Source organism: Pinus tabuliformis, chromosome 4_1 (assembly GCF_031772625.1).
Source record: "Pinus tabuliformis cultivar Carrire ecotype Pingquan chromosome 4_1, CPIR1, whole genome shotgun sequence".
Classification (NCBI taxonomy): Eukaryota; Viridiplantae; Streptophyta; class Pinopsida; order Pinales; family Pinaceae; genus Pinus; species Pinus tabuliformis.
In genome coordinates this window covers 882708645-882715583 of record NC_142303.1, presented here as the reverse complement: position 1 = coordinate 882715583, position 6939 = coordinate 882708645, and positions in this window count along the sequence as shown.

Genomic DNA, 6939 nt, shown 5'->3' with positions numbered 1-6939 from the left:
TGTTGGAAATTAGATCACTTAGTTTACTGAGTTAAGTTCAGTTAAATTAGTTCTAAACTATTTTTGGAACTAATAAAGGACTAACAGTCAGTTGGTCCACTAATGCATCCACTAGTGCTACTCCAGTTAACTGAAGATTCCCTCATGAGAAACTCATGCATGTCGATTCTGAGAAAGACCCAATTGAGACTAGAGTGCAGGGACAATGTAATATCAGTGGTATTATTTACTAGAGTGTAAATATCAAGCATGCATTCGAGATTTATCCTATGTTTGGATTACACCATTTTGGAAGCATGAATTCCCTTTAAATACTAGTTATTCATCCTAGGAAATACGCAAGAGATTAGGAGCTTGGAGAGCTGCAGAATTGGCTAAGTGTTGGCCAAGAGCTAGCTTGTGAGCTGAGAGAGTTGAGGACACTTATGCGGAATTGTTCTAGTCAGAACAAGCTTTGTATATTCACTCATATTTTTTATATATACAATATAGATAGCGAGGTTTTGAGCAATGGCTTTCCCCAGATACATCTTGTGTTATGTGCCATTGATTTATCTTCTTCTTATTCATATTGTTTTCATTGATCTATTGGCTTCTGCTGGTTGAAAGTAGAAGTAGATTCTTGTCCTATGCTTTAGTACATTGCATGAGATTGTGAATCAACAAGATTTTCTACATAAACCCAATTCTTATTTTTCTTTTAATTTAATAATTACTCATGTGAGAACTCATAACAAGGTAAATAAACAACAATGTAAACCATTCATATGAACACATACCATCAACATGAGCATCATACATATATGGACATAGATATTTAACATGGAAACACAAATGGGAAAAACCACCAATCTATTTGATATTGTTGTTTGTGAGCACCCACTCTTAGGAGGCCCCAACCCCCTTCAAAATAGAAAGAAATAACTTTCCAAGAGGAACAAACCTCTTATAAATGTAGGCCACAACCTGCTTCAACCAAATGTCTTGTTTTTCATACAATTTTCAGACTAACTAATAATGGGCTACTTCTATTTCATAAAAACATAAAGAATCGGGTCAATTGCCTCTTACAAATCCTTCCTCTTTGCTTTGTAACCACACTCTTAGCTGCCCTCTTCTTTGCACCTTCAACTCTACTGCACCCACTTAGCTGCCCTCGACTCTTACCCTTCAACGCTGCTGCACATTTTCAAATCACACACTCATTCAAATAACACACAACTCTTTATTTCCCTGAGTTTTGTTCCACAACTAAACAGAGAATGATTTGGTCTATCATCTCATTATTTAGTTCAGACATCTTGCGTATGAGTCTTTGTTCTTCATTAAATATCCTGAGTATGGGCACAATTTATTCAACCAATAGGTACATGCATGGCCTCCATCGCTGCTTCGTAAGGCTCTCCAAATGTGATTGCACACTATCAGAGATTTTAATTACACAACATGGATCTACTTTCTCATTAAGTGAATTGATGCATAAATGTTGTGATTAGGGATGATGTTTAGTACTTTGGTGTGTTTCTAAACTTGGTGAAACCATCAAATATTGATGACCTATTCATACTCCACTAATCATAACTAATGGGCATCAACACCTTTGTCAAAACTACCAAACATAGAGGGATATTCTCCAAATATGACATTCTCAGCCAAACCAGCTATTGACTCATTTAAGCTCTATTATAATTGCGATGCTTAATGTTTAGCCCTCATCCAAAATTGCTTTGTATGCAACCCAAATTCCCTTTTTCACTTTAACACATGAAACCACCACAAAAATGGCTTTTGGATGCCACTTTGAGCTATAGCTCTTGAGGGCTTAATCTACATGCATTAACCTTCATCGCCCATGGTCACACCACACACTCAAAACTAAGTCCTGGTGCTTTTCCTTGTTCCATGACTTTATTTCTCAGGGTTATGTAACCTGATGGGTCCCACTTCCAGCAATGCACCAATATGAAGCCTTGTTTGCAGCATTGTGTCCTGGTGCTGAGTCACCTTGGAAAATTTTAAGTACGTCATAATGAAAGCTCTTAGGGAGTAACCTCCAAGATGAGGTGTCTGTTTGGGAATTCTCTCCGCACACATGAACTAATAGGGAAACTATCAGGGTGATGTGTTTTTACACGTCATTTTTTCACCATTAGGCAAATGACCACCAATATAGATTTCTCATTATCCAATGTAATGTTCCAAGCATTCCCCTACAAAGTTGGAAGTAAAAAAATCCCAAAGACTACAAGAACTTTGGATTGCATTGCTTAAAAAACATATTTTTAAGAAATTAAACATTTTATCTAGCCATTACCCATGCAAGCACAACTTTTACCATTGTGACCTGCATAAGTCTGCACATTTTCTTCCATTGTGAATTGCACAAATCTCTTAACAAGAGTAAAAATAAAATTTATTTCTAAAAGACTTGTTGGAGGAATATTTCCCAACTAAAAGCCTCAAGCCTCTACATACTTGGGCCTCATCACTCTATTTATGGAGATAAATACCTCCCTTTGTGGAAACCTAATCCCTCCTTTTAAGGATCTCATCCCTTGAGAAGAGGATCTCAAACCTCCTCCTCTTGGCCTATAAATTTGACACAGGCCAGAGGATCAAGGGGGGAATTTTCAATGTAAAATTATGCTATTGGAATAGGGCTAGAAATTGTGTCACCTGAGGGGAGGATTCCAGACCAATGGGAGGAGGCATACATCATCGAGGCTAAGGTTGTAATACTTATTCTTGTTCAATATTAATATAAGCACCATTCTTTCCTACTTACACTAGTTCTATTTCTGTTTACAAAGCTCCTTGATCCTTTGCATGATTCATAATTGAATATTGGTTTAATATTGTGATTGATGCTATATTACGGTTTCCATTCATGTTATGTTTTACCTTTATCTATGCTATGTTTTTATGCCTAGCTTCTTTCCGTTCATGTATACCTTCCTTTGAAGCAACAAGGAAAGGATTTTGAAAGCATCTAAAGGAATTCCATAACCATTTTGTAGAAAAGGTAAGAGGCTTTTTCATATATGATTCTTCATCCTTTAGTTATGAATTAAGGAAAGGTAGAAGTCACTTGTTTGTTTGTTACTATATCTCTTTTTGAATCTAGGGAGATTGCTATTATCCGCAAGAGCAATTATTCCACCATAAAAAAATGGCGACCATACTGGGGAATGATTTGTTTCATTATGTCCTCCTATGGCCTTTGATTTCTTTGATTGACTGTGTTCAGAACCTTGAAAACTTAACTTTTTGGACTTGTGGCTTTATTTCTTATTTTTTCTAGTTTTTTGTCGATCTACACATTTTTTTTTTCAGAAATAGTGCGCAGTCTACACACTTTTCCTTTAGCAACAGTGTGTCTGTGAACTGGACCTAATTGATTGCCTACGCAAGTCTCTAAATTTTTTAAAAAATTAGGGTTTTCATTTACTGGGTCCAATTTTTTTTATTGTTATGCTCTCTTAGATCTATTTACATTATGGAAATGTCCACTCTATTTTCATTTGATGTTTTTAGTTTCCTTCTTGAGAAATTACTTATATTTTCATACTAGGGTTCAGGGTTTGATTTGGTGAATTATTGATTAATCAAAATAAATATTGGTCATTACTGAGATAGCTTGAGTCTGTCCTTCTTCTGTAAATAGATCAAAAAGTACTTTTTTTCATGACTGCAAAGAATCATTAGTATCGGTAAAAAGTTAGTGTTTTTCAAGGCAAGCATGTTTGATTTAGAATGTGTTGTTTCTCTTGAACTGTAATGAATAGTGATTATTCCTTTCTATAAGACAACACAAAATTCTGCTTACAGTGATTCGTAATTCATTACATCAAGTTGAAATTATGGCTTGTGTATTTTGAAGGAGGAATTAATTGTTTGATTTTGGGTATGCAAGAAGTTGTTAAGATTAAAATTTTGCATTTTGTAGCTTGGATTTTAAGGAAATTAGGTTGCATTTTTAAAAAACATTCCCCCTCATGCCCGGGGGGGAAGAATCATGTATTCTGCATTCTCTTTGATTTGCATTTTGAAAATAATTCATTTATATTTGCATTGTTGAAAATTGACTGAAACATCTCTCCTTACTTTAGTTAGGATTCATCGAAGTGAAAATATTACATTATCATATTCGATTTCATTCAGTTTTGAGTCAGGCCATAACACCACTGGTTTCATATCCATAAATCTACTGAGTAAATAACATAAAAAATGCTAATAAAAAAATTAGACTTTTTATATTTCTAGGGATCATTTCACCTACATTAGATCAGATCGTAGGGCTTTGGAATAGGAAAGTCACCTAACTTTCCAAAGTTGCAAACAAACAACAGAATCTTGTTGTAGGGAGTAAATCCATCTATTACAATTTAAATCTGGGAAGCTCCTCTAACACGGGAGCTAAGCACAAGATCATATTAGACCCAGTGAAGTGATCAACCTCGTTTCATTAGTTACGGTAGCACAATTGCACGCATTAAAAATGGTACCGAAAGGTGTTTGGGTGTCACTTGAAGGATAAACCTCAGATTAACCATGTTGAGGAACCTTCAAGGGGATTGAGCTTTGTTACTCTTCCCTTGCGTGTATGTTTGATCTGTGACTGTCCCCCCAGGTCAAATTGTTGTATGTGGTAACCTTAGAGACCATTATCTTAGGGCTTTTACCCAAGGTGACAGTGGGGGGGGAGTCCTTGTTGTACCTAGAACAAACATTGATTAGACTCACTTGGACCTTTTTGGAGGGTATTCTTCACTCGAGATGGCATAAGTGAAGTTACTTGCACCAGATCGTGCCCATTAAGCAGGTTGTCAGTGTAACTGATTCCACCTACTCTATCTCTATCCATTTTTCACATTAATATCTGCGATGTTGGATTTCATCACCATTAGTGATTTCACTGTGAAAATGTTGTTTGTATGGTTTGATTCCTTAGATTTATTAGCATGTGTTATTTGATTGTTTTATTTTTTCAGACCGTAGGTGTGGATTATGAATTTGGATTGTTAATATTATTAAAATTATTAATAAAATTCACAAAAATTGAATCTAATGGCAACAATTATGAAATTTACCGATCAAGGAACCCATTTTAATGAGAATCCTAGTCCTTTTCCTAGATTTGGAAATCTTGGTCCTCCTTATATAGCTATGTTGTCACTTCCCAGATTCATGATAGGTTTACCAATGTGTTTATTTTCAACTACTTTAGTCCCAAATACCCAAACTGATCCACCTCAACCGAGTTTTTCACCTTGTTGTGGTATTCAACAAACCCGTCCCCGCACATTATCTTTATACTTAGGAGAAATAATAATGGGGACCCTTTAAATTTTTTAAGATAGATCCTTCTTTATTTTAGATAAAATAGGATAAGTTTTATTTTTACTCTTTGATTTTTTAATAAAAAAAATAATTTATGAGTAATGTCATAAAACCTTTTAGGAATCCTTTTGTAGTTTCAAAAAGATGAATTACAAGTATAAATCAATCTCTAAATTAATGAAAAGAATATAAAAGAATAGGTCATATTAAGTAATACGCATAGTATCAGTGATTTCAAAGAACAACCGCAAAGCTAAAGTTGCGAAAAGCCAAAATGCGAACTTGCGAAATTGCGATAAGCTGATAAGCCAAATACAAGCACCGATTGCAAAATTGCGAAGTGCGAAATTTGAAATTACGATAAGCTGAATTGTGAAATGTTGAGCCGATACCACATCCCATCAAGAGTGATATCACATTTTGTCAATTGATAGATGTCAATATCGCGTTTTGTTAAATTCTGCTCTTTCGCTAATATACATCCCGCACTTATATACTTTTCGAAAATCGTAGATTGCTGAGCTATGTAATGTCACCTGATACCACATGTCGATAAAATATTTTCCGATATAATGACAAGTGTCAGTATCACATGAACAAACGTTTGGAAATTTAATGACCACTCTGTGTAGTTCTAATTTCGAGGTTTTTATTGATTGGTAATAATTTTTAGTTAATGTGAAGGGATTTCCATATAACTTGCATTGAATTGATATGACCATTTGCATCCTTCGAAGCTCTTGCTGCTTATCTTGGTTGGTTTCTTTACAGGTAAATTCTAATAAAGAGTAGTTAAAGGACATGTCAATAATAATCAAGGTAAGGAGGAAGTCCGTAACACAACAAGAACCAGTCTTGCCACTTGAAGAAGTGTCCGAAATGTCTCCATTATTTACAGATACTACATGCACTCCGGATGCAGGTTCCACTTCCTGGGAGATGATATACAAACTATTCGAGGATGAAAATATGAGAGTAATTATGAAACCAACTGCTACTACTGATGATTCTCCTCCAAGTAACGACGCTGCATGGAATGATGTGGCCAATTCATTTCTTCATATAATTGTTGCTTGCCCTAAAATCCTACCGTATACAGATATGGTGAGATGGGTTGTCGACCATCTAGATAGTATAGACAGAACTTTTATAACGCCAAGAAAGATAGTTATTTGGTCTTTTAAAGCTGGGGATTTAGGGAAAATGTATCATCTACCTCCACCTCAGAAGAGGTATGATCGTCTAGAAATTCATGCAAGAGAATCTGAACCCTGCGGACCTGATAAGAGAATGGAGAAGGGACCTGAACAAACATAAGCGAGAGGAAAAGGGTATGTATTCATTAGCCTCCATTGTTGGCCCTTTCTCTCATATTGCTACTATGTTATGTTGCCTCTATGGTTATCCAAATATGCAGAAATTCTCTGAAGAATGGGTGCCATTGATAGAAGCCTCTGCTGATGGCTATATCATGGATTGGGTGACTATATTATCCAACAATTTGACCACCCAAATCCACAATTATAGACAAAATCGCAATGTTCTCGAAAGAACAAATCCTCCTTTCTTTATGAGTGCCTATGTCATGGACGCAATTTG